General features: G+C 45.7%; 1 long non-coding RNA gene across 1 annotated transcript; it reads right to left on the bottom strand.

Moving 5' to 3' along the window:
* Positions 1 to 11,915: 11,915 nt before the first annotated feature.
* Positions 11,916 to 14,572, bottom strand: LOC309525949. The gene is made up of 3 exons (XR_014216600.1): positions 13,719 to 14,572; positions 12,752 to 12,993; positions 11,916 to 12,260 (listed from the first exon to the last, which is right to left on the bottom strand). It is a non-coding gene; the product is annotated as an uncharacterized lncRNA (long non-coding RNA).
* Between the last annotated feature and the right edge of the window lie 3,912 nt (positions 14,573 to 18,484).

The raw sequence follows: 18,484 nt of genomic DNA, 5'->3' as shown, positions 1-18,484 counted from the left end.
CCTAAAAAACCCTCCAGACAGCCTCAGGATATCAGCCATGTCTCTATGGTCCTGATTGTGGAGACCACCCCCTCTCTCCCCCTCTCCTTCCCTCCCTCTGTTCACACCCACACCACACAAAACGATGGTGCTGTTGTCTAATAACAGGAAAAATATACAAGGTGGCTTCCTCACTCTCTTGTGAATGCTCACTGCACACATACAGACCACAGACACACATGCATCTCTCTCACACTCATAGGTGGAATCTACACACATATAAAAAAATGCTATGAAAATGTTTCCTTTTTTTAAAAAAAAGTTTTGAAAAATATATTTCATTTGGCATAGCTCAGCATCGCCATCTAGTGTCACATTTGCATATTGCACTCTGCAACACATTTAAAACTTTTTATTTGCAGCTGTATAGCTGAGTCCATACACACTTCACAGATACATCTGTCTCTCTCTACTCAAGTAGACCTCTCCCTCTTTCTCACAGACCATATACCCAAACCTCCCTTCCTCTACCTCCCCTGACCACTTCTCCCTCTCCCACACATGTGGGTATGCTCAGGATTTCTTCCTTCCTTCCTTCCTTCCTTCCTTCCTTCCTTCCTTCCTTCCTTCCTTTCTTTCTTTCTTTTTGATTCTGATGTATTTTCATAGTTTTAATTATGAGCCACTTTCCATTAACCGAAAACCAAGATATATAACTTGGTGGTTGTCATGTGGATTCTCAGGATCCATAACCACAGTGTGGGTGCCCACAACTTTCACACAACCCCATTTGAAAACGCATTGGCATGAATTCTCTGCCCTTAGAAATGGAAAGGTTTAACTAGGACTTCAATGGCAGGTTATTATGGGCTCCATCTCTTTAGCCCCAGATGTGCTCCTTCAGTGCCGAGAGCGAGAGAATGCTAAACAACAACCAGAAATTCATCTTTGCCTCCCTGATATTTTCAGCTTGAACTCTTTGATCCCGGCTTCTCTGCATCGCTAAGGGGAGGGGTCAGGGGGAGCAGAACGTCAACAGGCATGTAAACCAAGCCGGGCAGCTCATTAGACAAGAAAGCAAAAAAGCCATTGACTCTGTTCAGTGAGCAGCGGCAAATATCTCGTCTGTGAGCATAGCACACAAAAAGTCTTATCGCTCACCGGACCATTTCCAGCAAAGATGTTCCTGAAGAAAGGCATTGCAAATGTGGCACTCACCTTTGAGAAGAAAGGAAGGAAGGAATCTCGGGAAGGCTATAGCGTTTTTTAAAAAATGGTCTAGCTGTGCGTTTGGAAAGGGGAAGGCTTCTCAAACAACCACTCTGTCTGGCTCTGGATGGCAGCAGTGCCACAGCACTGTGAAATGACTCACACACTGTAAGTCAGGATGTGATGCCTCTGAATGGGGAAGTCAGGGCTCTTATCAGTCTGTGTTTAGCAGAGATAACATCACCAATGTTTCCTGCCTTGGCTCTGAATGTCCCAACATTTTCTTCTATGTTAGGCAGCCCCTCCCCTTTTGCTCAACATTAATTAAGCCAAAATTTGATATTTCCAAATTTTTTTTGCACATTTTGCTATTAAAGAAGCATTTGTCAATGTCAATCTGAGCTAGAACCTCGCTGGATCTGTCTGGCCATGGGAGGAAAAGACCAGCATCATGGAATCCATTTTGGGAAATGGTTGGTTTCCCATCCTGATCCATGATTTCTTCTCTAGATACTTAGGGTCCATGGCAACCTCAGCACTCAGGCCTCACTCTCTGGACCCTGGAAGTGTGTGGGCTCCAAGCGATCAGGATATGACACCCATTTCCAGTGGCCTTCTACATTTGCTTATTTAACAGGTGTGTGCAGTTTTAAGGCAGGGGTAGCTAACCTTCCAGGATGGTCAAGCTGGGTTGATGGGAGTTGGAGTTCCACAGGGTTACCACCCCTGTTTTAAGCCACCACCTCCAGTTCACCACCTCCTGGAGTGCACTCTTTGGGAATTATAGGGACAGAACTACCTAAACAGTATAGAAATTTATTTATGTATGTTACTACAACAGCAAGAATTCTACTCACCCCAAACTGGAAAGAAGCAGAAGTCACAGCAAAGGAAGAATGAAAAATAAAAAAATGGAAATGGCTTATCAAATACTTACAGATAATTTGCAAACAGATAAAAACATTGGCAGCATTGTTGTAATAACCTGTAGCTATATAAGAGTATATATTTAAAGTAGATAATTAAATGAGCAAATTAAATGAATTTGGATATGCAGAAGTTATTTAAAAAATAAATTTAAGGAACTGCAGAAAGAGGGGGAAGGAAGTCAAACTTTGAAACGTCAGATTGGTTGTAAAACTAATGAAATGTAGAAACCTGAAAAGTATAAATAATTTTTTTTAAAAAATTAGAAAATAAACAGCACCAGTGCCTGCCTGGATTTTGTTTTGGCAGGATTTCCATAACTGCAACAAACAGGAGCGAAGAGGCCTGACGCCGCCTGAAAGCTGTTCTGGCTTTTGTTTGTGCTTTTTTTGCAGGATAACCCCCCCTAATTATTATTGTTTCTTTTCGTCTCCCTCCCTGTCAGCAGTAACAAGGGTGAGCTTGAGCGGCCATGCGAAGGCAACGGCCAGTCAGGCGGTCGCCCCTTTGATCCCATGTCATCTCGCGGCCTGCTTAGCTAGATCAGCGTGAGGAGATGAAGTCCCAGCAGACAGCGGCCATCAGGAGATGAACTGTGGGCGGAACCTCCTCCGTCAATGTCAGGACAGAAGTCAGGAATGCCACAGAGTCCTCCAGATTGCTGCCTGGATTCTCTGCCTCCCTTCTGTGAAAACAGAAGACTCAGAAAAATATATTGCTTTTTTGAAAAAGAAGAAGAAGAAGCCAGCCTCAGATACACACTGAAGAGCCAGGCTTTAGCAAATTGAACTGGTAAATATGCACACTGCTATGTGAGCAAAATGCTCCACTGTAATCACAGCCTCTGCTCGTCAAAGGGGAGCAAGTCCATGTCGCTTTGCCGGCCGTCAGCATAACTGCAAAAATATCCGGTGCATGCAAGCTTTCTTCGATTTATCAAGTTGTATTTATTATTTATCTATTTAAAAGCTTCTTTTAAAATAACCAGAGCCCGTAACACAGTTCCCAGAAAGAAAATAAAGAAAATACAAAAAAAGCCCCACAAAAAAGCCCAACCCTAAAAACATGGTTAAAGCAGTAACATGTTGCCAACACACATTTCATTGCAGTCTAAACATGTCCAGGATTTATTCTCTGCTCATTGAATTGCTGATTTGGGCTTGTTTGAATTTTGTCATGTTTGGCAGCAAATTATCCCATACACCCCACAATATGTATATGGAAAGCGTAATGCTGGTGGTCAACAAAAGAGGTTTAAAGACTGTCTCAAGGCAAACAAATGTAGTATAAACACCAACAACTGGGAAACACTTGCCTGTGAGTGCTCCAATTGGAGAACAGCCTTTAACAACACCCGAACTCAGGGCGCAAGGGAGAAACATGCTAAGAGGAAGGCACACTTGGCAAATCCACACCGTGATCAACTCCCACCTGGAAACCAATGTCCCCACTGTGGAAGGACACGTGGATCCAGAATTGGCCTCCACAGTCACTTACAGACTCACTGTTAAAACTGTGTTTATGGAAGACAATCTTACTCGGCTACGAGTGATCGCCAAAGAAGAAGAAGAAGATATATACAGTGGTACCTCTGGTTACGTACTTAATTCGTTCCGGAGGTCCGTTCTTAACCTGAAACTGTTCTTAACCTGAAGAACCACTTTTGCTAATGGGGCCTCCTGCTGCTGCCGTGCCACCGCTGCACGATTTCTGTTCTCATCCTGAAGCAAAGTTCTTAACCCGAGGTACTATTTCTGGGTTAGCAGAGTCTGTAACCTGAAGCGTATGTAACCCTAAGTGTCTGTAACCCGAGGTACTACTGTATATGATGCTGCATTTTGATAAATGATGTTTATTGTGAGCTGCTTGGGGAACAGTCAACTGTGGGAAAGCAACATACAACTAAACTAAGAAGTTAGCACAAAGCAAGGTGGTATAAATTAAGCTGGCATAAAGTCGCACCAGACCCAAACCCTGTCCAGCAGCAGGGCTGCTCCTCCTCTGCCTAAGCCTGGCATAAGGAAACCAAGCCTTTAAAAGAGTATTGAAATAGTCATCCATGCCAGGTTGAAGGCGCACTGGGTTCTCCCCAACATTGTGGGTGCTGCGCATGCATGGTGGAAGGAGCCCCTGTGCGCCCTCCAAAAGGCTCGGAGGGCCTGCTGTGGCTGTGGTGGGCTCTGTCAGGCCCTCTTGCTGCTGCAATGGGCTCCGACAGAGCCCGCTACTGCAGCGGGAAGGCCTCATGGAGCCCGCCACAGGCAGAGGCAGGCCTGGCAGAACCTATCCGGCTGCAGAATAATGAGGATGCCCCCTCACTGAAAATTTTGGGGGCATCTATGGCCCCTCATAGATGGTGCCTCTGTTGAATGGTTTCTTTACATCTAAAGATTCATCATTGTTCCACCCAATGTGTGTGTCTTTAAGGGGCCGGAGCAAGGGCCAGAGCAAACTAACGAGACCCAGCTTTACAGCTGTGAAACATAGCAGGTGCTGCTGAGTTGTACTGATTAAGGTGTGTCAGCAATTGGGTAGAGTATATAAGGAGCAGCACCTAGCTCTCCCATTACCCTGGGGGATGGGTTGGTGGTTGGGTCTGGTTTGTTGATGTATTTAGTGTAAATGGAGTTTTTGTTTTTCTTATTAAAACCTTCTTTAAGTTATTTTTGAGTCCCTTTTTAATGCATGGTCTCCCCAGCAAGCTCTCTGCAGCGCTACCATACTGCAAAAAGCCAACAGCCTCTGCCAGGTTGCCAGGTCAGGTGGTGAAGCTGAACGGACTTAGGATCCAGCCTAAGTCCCACCTCTCTGGTCCTGCCCCCGTAACGGCCCTTTCCCCAAGGACTTACATGGTTCAGATTGTTGAGCCCTGGCTGAGCAGAGATAAGGAAGTTATCAGGACCGCAATACCTCAAGGACCGCCCCTTTCCATATGAACCTACCTGGACCCTGAGATCATTGTCTGAGGCCCTCAAGAGGTCAGGAGGGTGGCAACATGAGAACAGGCCTTCTCTGCAGTGGCACCCTGTCTGTAGAATGCTCTCCCGAGGGAAGTTCGCCTGGCGCCTTCATTATACACCAGCTGAGCAGGGATAAGCAAGTTATGCTGATGTATCTTTGGCTGAGCTGGGCATTGGGGGCTTAAAACTGGCTGAGTTGGAGATCCTCTGCACCCGAAGCCACTCACCCCAGTGGATCTCTCCACAGAGTTGCCTTCTAAGTAATTAAGCTAAGCTCAGCAGTGATCTGTGATTGAGCTAACAGGCCAGTGTGCATGGCAAACACTTTAAAACAAGGTGAGGCTGCCTGCAGTGATTGCATGCTTAAGTTCTTTTACCTGCGTCCTGCTTAAAGCAAGTCTGAGAGAACTGTGACTCCCCAGCTCCCAAAACGTGTTGGCTAATATTCAATTGATAACAACATTTCTGTTGTTCAAAAAGCATTTTCATGGTGTGAATTGCATTGTGATCTTTGGATGACGGGTGGTGTTGTAAATAAAAATATGCCCTTTTCCCTTATGGGGTATCCAGGAGCCCATATAGAGTCCTTACATAGGTTCCCTATTGGTAGGAGAAAATAACAGAGGCCAACCAGAAAATATTGAGAAGCAAAGCAGCTAGTAAGCTTGATCTTTATTAATCTGTTGCAACAGGGTGCTCCCCTCACACGCAGGAGAGGAAGAGGACCCCCCCAAATTGCTGTGCAAGGGCTTATAAAGACTTTTGAAATTCCCATCCTCTAGATCAAGACCACCCCCAGAAACATTATGCATACATCACAGAAGGGGTGTAACCTAAGACCACCCCTCAGATACATCCCACCTACATCACAGAAATTTTAATGTTGTTTTTCTCCTGTCACAGTTTATCTCCTGTTTGGCAAGTTACTTGATTGGATTGCCTGGGGAGCCTGGCCATTCTTTTATAGTGGTAAAATACTTATTTCCTGGGCCAGGTCACAGGCTCACACCTTATTCAAACAGACATATCCTTGAGACAGGATTTGTGAGGAAAGAGACAATGGGGAGGCTTTTCCAGTTTAACCTTGCGGAGAAAGGATTTGGTCAGTTTAGGAATCAAAATGGTTCCAGGTTGGTCTTCCTGTGTTGATCTATGTATGTGCAGTTATGAACATTACCATATATCTAAGACCATAAAATTCCTATTACAGTGGTATACAAATTTCATATAATGATGATAGTAATAATAATGTTGAAAAATAACTGTGGATGCAAGTGCTGGAATTCAACATTTCTGTAGCATCAATAAGGCCAGACAAAGCCAAGAGTACCAAATGTTAACATTTTTTCATCTTTTCGACATTGCAGCAACATCATTTATATTCGCCATGCATGGCTTTACAGGGGGGAAATAGGACTGTTGTCTGATTAAAGGATCTTCTGCTGACTAATAAGCAGCATTTAAATTATTAATTGGTCAAATTTAAATAAATTTGCATACCACACAGGCCTCAGTGCAGGTGTCATTTTTGAGGTATTGAGGGAAGTGTGAGATGATTTCACAGTCCTGTTTAAAAGGAAAGACCATCTTTAATTTCTTTTCTATTACAAGAACACGCCAGGATCAAACTAGTCACAAAATATACAAAAACACCCTTAACCTGCATCCTTGCTGATTGATCAAAAGTGCCCCCTGCCAATTAATCCACAAAGTTTCAGCTGCTTAATTTTCCAGTTTGACTGATTAAAGCTTGGTATCTTTAAAGGACGCCATTAATTTTGCATGGATCAAGCAACTAGCGAGTAAAACCGTTCCCTCGCCTTGCATCTGGGTTTGTGCAACCCTCGGAGAATGTTTGCAGGTAAGTTTGCAGGGAGGAGGCCTCGCCAAAGGGACTCAGGAAACCTGTCGTGAGTGGCAGCAATTATAGCAGCTTATGACAGCAAATGGGAGGCTGGTAAATTCAATAAATGGGCTCGGCGGATCTGTGAAATACGACTCTCCAGGTCACTTGGTTGTGATAGTTCTTCACGCTCTCCCACCCAGAGGCTTTGCAACGAGGCAATTAATCAAATGACATGGATGCAAAGATATGTTGCTACCACACCCTTCGTGGGCCCGTCCAAGTGTCCGCGCTTGATGACTGCATTGCATTTTGATTGGCATTAATTGTAGCGAGAAGCGACGTGTCCTAAGGCCAGAGGTCCTACCAAACGCAGGCAATTAATCAAACGAGACTGGCATGAGGAAGGGACAGTGCCACCGGTTGCAAATTGGGCTGGGCGAGTGCCTCCAATTAGCAACGGAAGGGAATGGGAGAAGAATGAAGAACACAACTACAGAGCGCCTTTGCTTGTTTTCCCTTCAAAGAATCATTAGCCCTAAACAGCTACAGAGATAAGGCAACGCTCACATACAAGCTTAAAAAGAGCTTGCTGCGCTAAAACCTGTCTGTGGTGCCTACCCCTTTTCCCCAGAGAATGAGACAAGAGACCAGAGTATGGGTTCAAATTGGCCACAACTTTATTGAGCTTCACAAGTGGGAAACTTGGCACAGGCCTTGGCAGGTAACCCTCTCAGCCCCCCTAGCTGAGGATATGCAGGCAGATGAGGTCCAGTGAGAGGGGACTGCAAAGTGCAAACTTACACAGCATGCCCTTCCACTAACCTTGTCCCGGGAGTTTGACCTACATGCCACCGCTCTAGGGCCAGGGACTCCCGGTTTTGCCCTTTAACAGGCCCTGCAAGCACCGCCGCATGGGGAGGGAGCATGAATGCCCCCCCGACTTGATGTTAGACTAAAGGATACCTTGCCAAGGCCTAAAACCGCCAAGGTTGTGACAAAATGCTAGGGGGAAGGCGAAACCTGCCAATGCAGAGAAAATTCCTTCCTGGTTCTGAATACAGAAACCATGAATAAAAGAGGCTTGGACAAAGGGGCCAGCCTCTTTTCTTTGGCCTTAGCCCCACCCCTGGCCGGCTGTCCATTGTCCTGCCTGGCTGAGGGTGGGTCAAAGGCCGGCCCAAGCAGGTGGGAGGCACCTGCCCAGGTGAGCCTCTGCTTGGTGCCGCAAACCCCGCCCACCTGCGGGGAAGAGAGGGCGGAAATTAGGCTCCATTTAGGCCCAGGACTGAGAGACTGAGGTGAGGCTACCAAATGTATTCATGGGGGATTGAGTTGGTATTGAGTTTGGGGAAGCGAGGCTGTTGAGCATGCAAAAGGCCCCAGGTTTAATCTCTGACATCTCCAATAGGGCCGTGAAAATATTCTGCCTGAAACCCTGGAGAGCAATGACCAGTCGGGGTAGACAACAATGAGCTAGATCAGAGCAGCCCGACTTTTCATAGCAAGGGGGCCACAAGAGGACTTCAACACACAACCTGCAGGCTGCATGTTGCCTTGTCATGCAGAGAGGGGAGCGAGGCCAAAATTTGACACTCCCACCAGGCTTCACGCTGCCTTCCCAAAGCCGGCAAAGAGAGGCATGGTGGTCCGGAAGAATAGAATAGAATTTATTATTTATACCCCGCTCATCTGGCTGGGCTTCCCCAGGCACTCTGGGCGGCTTCCAAAAAAGTATTAAAATACAGTAGTCTGTTAAACATTAAAAGCTTCCCTAAACAGGGCTGCCTTCAGATGTCTTCTAAAAATCTGGTAGTTGTTGTTCTCTTTGACATCTGGTGGGAGGGCATTCCACAGGGCGGGTGCCACTACCGAGAAGGCCCTCTGCCTGGTTCCCTGTAATTTGGTTTCTCGCAGTGAGGAAATCGCCAGAAGGCCCTCAGCACTGGACCTCAGCGTCCGGGCTGAATGATGGGGGTGGAAACGCTCCTTCAGGTATACTGGACCGAGGCCATTTAGGGCTTTAAAGGTCAGCACCAGCACTTTGAATTGTGCTCGGAAACGTACTGGGAGCCAATGTAGGTCTTTCAAGACCGGTGTTATGTGGTCTCGGAGGCTGCTCCCAGTCACCAGTCTAGGTGCCGCATTCTGGATTAGTTGTAGTTTCCGGGTCACCTTCAAAGGTAGCCCCATGTAGAGTACATTGCAGTAGTCCAAGCAGGAGGGTCCTAGAGTCCTCCCACCTCAATCCCAAAGCCCATCGCCTCACTTAATGGCTTTGGGAAGGCAGCGTGAAGGCCGGAGGAGGTGTCAAATGTTGCTGAGGGCCGTAAAAAATGCCTTGAAGGCTGAATGCAACCATTGGGCCATGTGTTGGACCACCCTAAGCTACATGAACTGATGGTAAGACGTAGCATAAGACAGCCATGTTCCTATTATTGTCCTGTGGTTATGTACCTGAGTCTAGGCCCCACCATGGTTTGGTTGAGTGCATACAGTTAGAGTCTCATGTCAGCTTCCATCAGAACATGCTAGCTAGGCCTGATGGGCGTTGTAGTCTTAATGATCTATGTAGAAGACACAGATTGGGGAAGGTTGGTGTAGACCACACTGTGCTAGATTGGGCGACTGGTCTGATGTGATATAACACAGCTTCCTTTGAATTGTATTCATTCCATTAAGCATTTCTGAAAAGGTACAGGAAAGGGCAAGCAAAATGCTCCAGGAAATGGACGATGAAGAAAAGTTGTAGCAACTGGGCTTCTTGAGTTTAGAGAATAGGCAAGTAAGAGGAGACTTGACAGAAGTGTATAAAATTCTGCATGCTGCGAAGGAAATGGAGAGAGAGGAAAGCTTTTCTCCTCCTCTCATAAAACTTGTGGACATCCAATAAAGATGAATGTTGAAAGATTCAGGACTGATAAAGGAAAGTAGTTCTTCACACCGGGCATAATTAAATTGTGGAGTTCACTCCCTCAAGAGCTAGTGATGGCCAACAACTTGAATGGCTTTAAAAGAGTAGACAAATTCATGGAGGTTAACGCTAAGTTCTATCTCCACTGTTGGATACACTCTTGATGGGAAGAACCAGAATATGCCGGTTCCTGAGAATCAGAGGAGGGGAGCTTGGGTCCTGCTTGCAGTTTTCCCACAGGCATCTGGGTGGCCACTGTGAGAACAGCAAGCCGAGATAGATGGGGCGCCAACCTGATCCAGCAAAGCTCCTCTTAGGTGGCTCTCCAGGGTTTCAGACAGGAGTCTTTCTCAGCCTTAACTGGAGACTGAACCTTAGACCTTTTGCATGCAAAGCAAATGCTGGACCACTGAGTCCTTCGGCCTGCAGCTGTTGTTGGACTACAACTCCCATCATGCCTGGCTAGCAGGACCAGGTGGTCAGGGATGATGGGAACTGTAGTCCAAAACCAGCTGGGGACCCAAGCTTGGGAAAGTTTCCACTGTCAATCAAGAATGGGGAGCCTATGGCCCTCCAGATCTGGTTGCCTCCATCATCTCTGACCACCGGCTACTGGTGGGAACTGGAGTCGAACAACATCTGCACCGCCACAGGCTCCCCACTGCCCTGCTGCAAGTGATGGCTTAACCCATCTTCTTCCCTTTCTGCTAGCACAAGTCCCAAAGGGACAGATCTACAAAACGGAATCCAGGAAACCGAAGCACGGTGAAAGCGACGGGAGAGAATTTCTTCTGGTGTGCACACTAAGTCTCTTTTTAGAGACTTTTTTCTTTAGCCTTTCCCTCCTCTTGCTGCTTCCCTGCCTCCCCCCGCCTCCCGCCTCAATTCTCCCGGTGGATATTTGCTTCTGTGGCAGGAGCTCTGGGTGTGAAAAGATAGAGCAGAAAGGATTCAGAAGGCAGAGCCAGATCAGCCGATTTCAAGGGCTGCTTGAAAGGCCGCTTTTCATGTGTGCCTTTGAGTTAGTCCTGAGGCCACCACCTCAGAAGCTCCCGGGAGAAAGAGAGCAAAGGAGCAGCGGCCCATCTTCCCACCCAAGACCCTACCCCCAGGCCAAATGCATTATTCTCTGCGATGCCCCTTGTGAACTGTGGTTAAGGGAGAAATCCAACAGAAACTTGTTTGACTTTTGCCACTGCCTTGCAGTGAAACATGAAAGTAGCAGAAAAGGAGGAACAGGCAGATCAGAAATAGATCAGAAGGAACCCAAATCAAATACACACATACCTGTGTGCTGCCTGTCTCTGTCTCACAAATACACTCTTCTAGCGTTCTGTAGCAAGGGAATAGATAGACTGGCCTACAGTAAGTCTGTCCAATTGCATTTTCATTGGCACTTGTCTGTTCTGTATCGTGTGGATCTTTTTGAGAGAATGCATGGAATACATACATCCTGATATGCATAATTTTGTGCCTTTTTTGCACATATTTCTGCAAATTTCTGTTCATATTTCTGCAAATTTAAAAGATTTTCAATGTACAGTCATACCTTGGTTTCCAAACAGCTTAGTTCCTGAATGTTTTGGCTCCCGAATGCCGCAAACCTCTGGTTTGAGAACTATTTTTGGAACTCGAACATCTGGCAGGGCTCAGTGGCTTCTGATTGGCTGCAGGAGCTTCCTGCAGCCAATCGGAAGCTACACTTGGGTTTTGGAACATTTTGGAAGTTAAATGGACTTCGGGAACAGATTCTGTTCAACTTCCGAGGTACGCCTGTACTTTCCCATGAAACAAATGTATATCATATGCATTTTAAGTATAAAACACGTGTTTTTGCATGCACATTCTGCACACCAAAACTGTGCTGCAAAATCCTGAGAAGTGCACAACCCAGTCAGGAGTTGAATTCTGATCTGCAAGCATGTTCAGGACCATTAAATTGGATCAGACTGCTTCAGGCAGCATACCAAAGGAATATTTCCTCCATCCCTACCCATAGCCGCTGCCAAATAAATTGCTATAACTTTGATATATAACACAGCTAAAAGTGGCTGCATGACAATAATCTGAACAATCTGCTTGCTGCTGTTTAGCCAGAATTTCCCCTCTTTTTATTTATTTTTTACAGTAAAACTACTGAGCAAGTGGTTTTGTTCTAGGGAAAAAAAGTTTCTTGGAAAATGTACGAGAGAGTGGAAGAATTTTGGACTACAGTACTTGCAGCATGTAGGACTATATACATAAAAATTGTTATGAGTTTGGAGAGGTGTGGGCTATATGCCAAGTCCCTTCTAATGCCTGCAATAGACAGGCTGGCTTGTCCCAGTCGAACCAGCACCCAAAGAACTTTTAAGCCCTCTGTCTTGCTTGGGGGACAAGGGCCTCTCAGTGTGCAGGTTCTGGGATGGTTCATGAGATTTCACGGGACCTTCCAATGGTCAGAGATTGGCAAACAAAATTATTTGAATATGTTGAATTGGCCAAAATGACCCAAAAAATTAGAAACAAAAAAAAATAATACAAAGTTTATTTGTGATTGGAATAAATTGATGGCATATATTAAAGGAAACTATAGAAACTTAGAAATACTGCCGGTCTGACATAAATCTTATGATGCGTAAACTATAATAACTTTTGGCTGCAGAGAAAAGAAATAATTTTTGATCAAGAAGCCCGAAATCAGGTGGGAAGGAGGTCCATTGATGTGTAGAGAAAAGATCTAAATGGGTAAGGATGTAGAGACTCAAGGAATAAGACAAGAAACCGTAACAGAAATGGATGTTATTTATATGCTGTATATGAATATTTTTCTTTTTCTTCTTTTCCTTTTTCTGTAATTGTCGTTTTGTTTTTTCTTTTTGTCATTTAAGCGAATTTTAATAAAAAGAACTTAAAAAAAAGAGAGAGATTTCACGGGACCACCTGAGTTCCCATGACATCTTGCAAGAGAACCCCTAGTTTTCTGGAGCTGGGGCATTGAGAGGGCCTTGCTAAAGTCTGCTGTTTGATGCTAATGCCTGGTGTCTGAGACAAAATGGAGTCTCTTTGGTTTTCCTTAATACATGTTCCCATCATTGGCTCTGCCTCCAACTGCCACTGGTCCCTTTGCCTTCTGCCCTACCAATCTGAATGAGCACCAGCTGCTGCCGGAATTTCGGCACCTGTGAGAAGACAAAGCTTATGGTTTGAAAACCGCCTTGCTAAAAACAAGCAAACCCAAATGGAACTATTTCGGTCCATGCAACCTCCCACACACAACTACTTATACTTGCAGATCTCGCACACCCACCCACAGCTGTAAACAACAAGGTCATGGCTTCAAATTGTTGGTGAACGGATTAAACAGAATGTCATTTTATTATCTACTGTATTCCAAGGCCCCTTTAGTGAAAGAGACGGGAGAATTTCTGATTGTGAGCCCATCATGTTGCAAACATTAGTTAATGCTTCCATCAATGGAAGGCCCCCTCCTGTGTGCGCTAGCCTGGCCTCAGAAAGCATTAATCTCACCCTGGCTGATACACAGAAATGCAGCCCTGATCTCCTATTAAAGGATGAAATTACTAATGCTCAGCCCTTTGCCAGCAATGCATTACGGTGCCGCCACTGCCGCCGCCGCTAATCAGCAAACGCCATCCCCTGGCAACGCATCACGCCGGTGACTTGTCATAAAAGCGACTTTGACTTTTCATTAGTGTATATAAATCTTCGCCTTTCAGCATTGGAAACTCGGTAGGGTTGCGTTAGCACCCATCGGTGCCAATAAAGCACCGTAGCGGGACAGGAAATAACACAAGGCCTCCCGTCTCCAAATCCTTGTCATCATCAAAATCACAAACACCCCTCCCTTGAAATAAATCTCTGTTCGCTTTAAGACAAAACAAACCTCAGGTCACTGAGGCGATAAGAAGCTTCAGAAATTAAAGCAGTGCTGTTGTTGTTGTTCACATGAGAGCACTCAAACCACTTCTCATATCTCAGTGAGGAACGTGGAAAGCTGCTTCAGAATAATCAGGTCATAGCAATGTGTGAATTGAACCAGGGATTTTCCCAGGAAGCACTGCAGTACTACTCAAGGTTCAGAACTTAAGGCAGACTGTGGCCAAATGTGCGCTATGCCTTATATTTGTATGGTGGTAGTGCTGCTTTTGTGACACATCTTAGATCCTGCCAGCTGCAGACCAATGGGGTAGGCTATACTGAACCAGATGAACCAATGGTTTGACTCTGTATAAGGCAACTTCCTATGTCGTGTTCTTCTTTGGCGATCACTTGTAGCCAAGTAAGATTGTTTTCCAGGAACACAGTCTTAATAGTGAGTCTGTAAGCAACTGTGGAGGCCAATTCTGGATCCACACATCTTTCCACAGTGGAGACATAGGTTTCTGGGCAGGAGTTGATCATGGTGAGGGTTTGACGCGCAGCGTAAATTAATAATGCAGAGTTTTTAATTGAAAGAATAAGAGCTTTGCTGAATTAAAACAAACTTCTTCATAAACAACATGGTTCCAAACAGTTTGACTGAGATTACATACTGACTCTGCTCACAGCTGAGGCAGACTGACTCTGACTGAAAACTTACAGAGAGCACAGAGAGAAACTGGCTGCTAAGTCACATGCCAGAGTGACTCAACAGTTAGTAGTTAGGCATGAATAACGTGAGTAGGCCCAAATGATTGTGCAGTCCCAGCACTTCCCAGCCTGCTTTGCTGCTTCTGCTCTCATGTGTCTTTGTCACATGACAGGGTTTGCCAAATGTGCTTTCCTCTTAGCAAGTTTCTCCCTTTCATTCTGAGTTTGAGTGTCTTCAAAGTCCATGACACCTTTGGTAAAGGCTGTTTTCCAGTTGGAGCACTCAAGGCCAGTGTTTCCCAATTGTTGGTGTCTATACTACATTTTTAAAGATTTGCCTTGAGACAGTCTTTAAACCTCTTTTGTTGACCACCGGCATTATGCTTTCCATCTTTAAGTTCGGAATAGAGTAGTTGCTTTGGAAGACAATAATCAGGCAACTGCTCAACATGACCAGTCCAACGAAGTTGATGTTGAAGAATCATTGCTTCGACATTGGTGACTTTTGCTTCTTCCAGTACACTGGCATTAGTTTGCGTGTCTTCTCAAGTGATGTGTAACATTCTTCAGAGACACCGTTGATGGAATATTTCGAGGAGTTGGAGATGGTGTTTATAAGTGGTCCATGTTTCACAAGTGTACAGTATGGTTGGTAGTACAATAACTTTGTGGGCACTGCTGTAAGAAGCTGAATCCAACTAGATTCAGGTGAAATTTGCAAGAGCTGTGGAGTTTTAGCAATGAGGGCCTGTTTTTGGTCCAAGCACAGAATGTGCTCGTAAAGAAACCAAACCTTGTGAGTGAAACCAAACCTTGTAAACAGACAATATGCCTAAGTGCTCATGTTATTCTTCTGGCCTTGACCTGAAAGCATCATCCACATGGTCATCTGATCCCAACACTTGGCATCAACATCCCCAGTAACTTTTCACTGTTTGTTCTTAGGGTTTTCAAAAAAACCTGGGCCAGTCGATTAAAGGACTTTGCTACCTTAATGAAATCTCTTTCTTGCTGGCTTGGGCCTCCCACGCCTGTGTTAAGCACGCAGCTTGCTGATTTCCACTTTACAAGGATTCGCCTTTGCCAAGCAGTACCTTGAAACTACTCACAAAGTGGCTGAGGGAGAAATATTCCCCATTTCTGCCAACCAACCTGGCTCTTTATAATTTAGAGCGGCAAATTCCACCCTCGGGGCAATAGGCTGGCTGTTTGCATGACTTTGCCCTGGGGTGGGGGGTGGGGTGGAGAGGGCACACTGCATTTTCATAGCAGAGAGGCAGGTTTGTTTGTGGTGGAAATGAGTTCTTTACCTGGAAAGAAACAGAACCATGCACTTTTTTAAAAAAACCTTTTAAATTCAAAATTAAAACAAAACCCATTATCCAGAAACATATCATCCTTATCCCCCCATTTTTCCTCCCTCCCTCCACCCTCCCCCCCCACACACACCGCTTCCCTCAGTTCCAGTCTTTGATTTCTCTAAGAATGCTGTTTTCTGCATGTTACACAGTTGTATAGATCCTCAAACTATTTAGCTGATTATCATCAACAAAAAAGTTTGTGAATGCTTATTCAAAGCCAGCCAAGGAGTCCAGTTCGCTTTGTTGCGTCTTCAAACACTTTGTAAAGGGTTCCCATTCATCTTTATAGTCACAGTTATCCTTGCCCCGTAGCTTATATGTCAGTTTTGCCAGTTCTGCATAGTCCATCAATTTTTCTTGCCTCTCGGCCTCTCTCCCAGTCCATCACACAGATTCTTTAGTTGGGGTTTCTTCAGTCTTCCATCCTTGTGCTATTAGAACTAGAACCATGCATTTTTAACCTGTTGAGGGAAAAGCAAATAGGTTGGGACATTCTTCCTCCCCTCCCCAGCTCCAGCACAAATTGCCTATGTGTGTGTGTGTGTGTGGAGGGCCTGATTCAGAGCGCATTAAGGGTTAAAGGCCCCAGCCCTCAAGCTAGGGCCCTAATCTGGATAAAACCTATTGCATTGGCCACTGGTGTAAAACAGTGTTAGCCAAAATGGCGCCCTTCAGATGTTGCTGCTATTGGTTTAACAATCTCTCTCTCCTCCCAGGGAACATTGGGAATTGACTCCCTGTGAGGGGAATGGGGCCCTCCTTACAACTCTTGGCTCTCCTGACAAACTTCTTGTGATGGTTCTTGGCATCCATCTTTCTCAAGAGACAATGGATTGCGCCTATGGGGGTGAAGTCAAACCGCTGCGTTAGCAAAACTGGAGTAATCTCTCCAGGGCGCAAGTCTGGGAAGTATGTATGGAGGTCCTGGGCTGCAGAGCAATACGTTTGGCACCAGCTTGGCTGCAGGAATTGCTGGAAGGAGGCGTACAAGGCGCCATCCAACTGTCTTAGGGACTCCACTCCAGATTGTGTTTACTCCTTAGCCATTTATTCTCTCAAAGACATCCCACAAGGCAGCAGAGGTTTAGGACCAGAGTTTTCCTTCTTTTAGAGGCGCTACCTTCCAAGGCTGATGAGCAACATCTGCCCTCACTTCTTACTGCATATGAAGAAACCACCTTCTTGACCATTGGACCCACTCCTGGTCTCATCCGCTCAATCCGCTGGAGGCTGTCTTCGCATGCAGGGGGAAGTCCCCAACTCACTGAGGGTTTTTGAGACCCACTGGCTACCCTCACCTGGTTTAGCTGGCCAGTTGAAGCTATTCCTCAGGGTGTGTGGCCACTGCACACGCTGACAGCTTCTAGGAGCCAACAGGTGAGAGCTGAGTGCAGGGTGGGGACCAAAAGTGGACAAACTACCCTAGAAGGAGCGCAACACATTCACCACCAAAGGTACTAGCTCTCCCCTAGCGCTCCATACACCCCGAACTGCAGCTTAACAAACTACAGCTCCCACAATCCTTTTCAGTGAAGCCATGGTGGTTTAAAGTAGCATCATAGTGCTTTAAGTGTGTGGTGGGAACATGGCCTAAGGCATACCTAGCATGAGCAGCAGGCCCAGCGCTGGGCTCTGTGCTTTGTTCCGCTTATCTCTGCTCTCCAGTCTCCTAAATTGCATCCATCTCCTCTAACTGCTGCCCTTGGATGCAGCGCTGAGTCCAATTAGGGATTGTACTATCAATACCATCCCAGTTCACCTTCTATCCTCGTCTTAAGGGGCGCTCAACAAAAAGCCTTCTTGAAGTTCAACTGCATTGAATTTCCAGGTTTCACTCCTGAGAGAGTTCTCTATTGTCGGCCTCACAAAAGATTTCTTGGAGTGTGACCTCCTCTTTACAAATCCTTTGACTAACTCTGGCCACTCGCTGTGAAACGTGCGGAAGGATTTTTCCTGGCTTCCTCCACTCGGCGTGGAATGGAGAATATTTGCCTGCCTACAGACCTGCCTCTTCTTGCTTCATCCCTTTCTCCCTAACCTCATTTTCTTCTTCTTCTTCTCTTCTTCTTCTTCTTCTGAATGTGGAGGGCACGTGCGGCTCTCTTTAAAGCTTAAAGTAATTACAATTTTCCAGGGTGACGGCACAAAAATGTTAACTGTTAGTTAATTGTATCGCCACTGCCGACGTTTTGAACGGCTGATTTATAAAGCAGCCACCTCGGTTTCAGGTGAGGATTTTGCCCTGAGCAGGATTTTCTATATCCCAACACAAGGAACTCTAATAGAGACCTCATTACTTCCAATCTGTTTTGCCTTTAAGGTGTTCAGATATTGCTGCAATAGGTGACTGCACAAAACCCTTGGATATGAGAGTGGAAAGCTAGGGTATTTTATTGCTTTCTTTGCTTCCCATCTCTTTTTATAAATAGGACTGGATTCAAAGTTACCCTCTCTTAGAATTTCTTCTGCACGCTCTACTTCCTTTTAGCTGCTTCCCATAAAAACCGTGTGAATAAAGGCATTGTGCTTGGGGTTGGTGAAGCCTCACTGCAAACAGCACACATGTCGAGGAGGAGAGAGAAAAAAGGGAAGAGAAAACTCCCCTGTTCATATATTGGCAGTAGCCGGTGGTGGCTGGTGCCCATTGGGACTGATAGGGCAGCAGGCAGGGAGGCCAACAGTAGGTGGCGCCAGAGCCAATGACAGACCAGTTCTAGTT

Source organism: Podarcis vaucheri (assembly GCF_965113315.1).
Source record: "Podarcis vaucheri genome assembly, chromosome: 2".
Lineage (NCBI taxonomy): Eukaryota > Metazoa > Chordata > Lepidosauria > Squamata > Lacertidae > Podarcis > Podarcis vaucheri.
The sequence above is the reverse complement of the archived record's forward strand: the minus strand, read 5'-3'. Positions and strand labels throughout refer to the sequence as shown.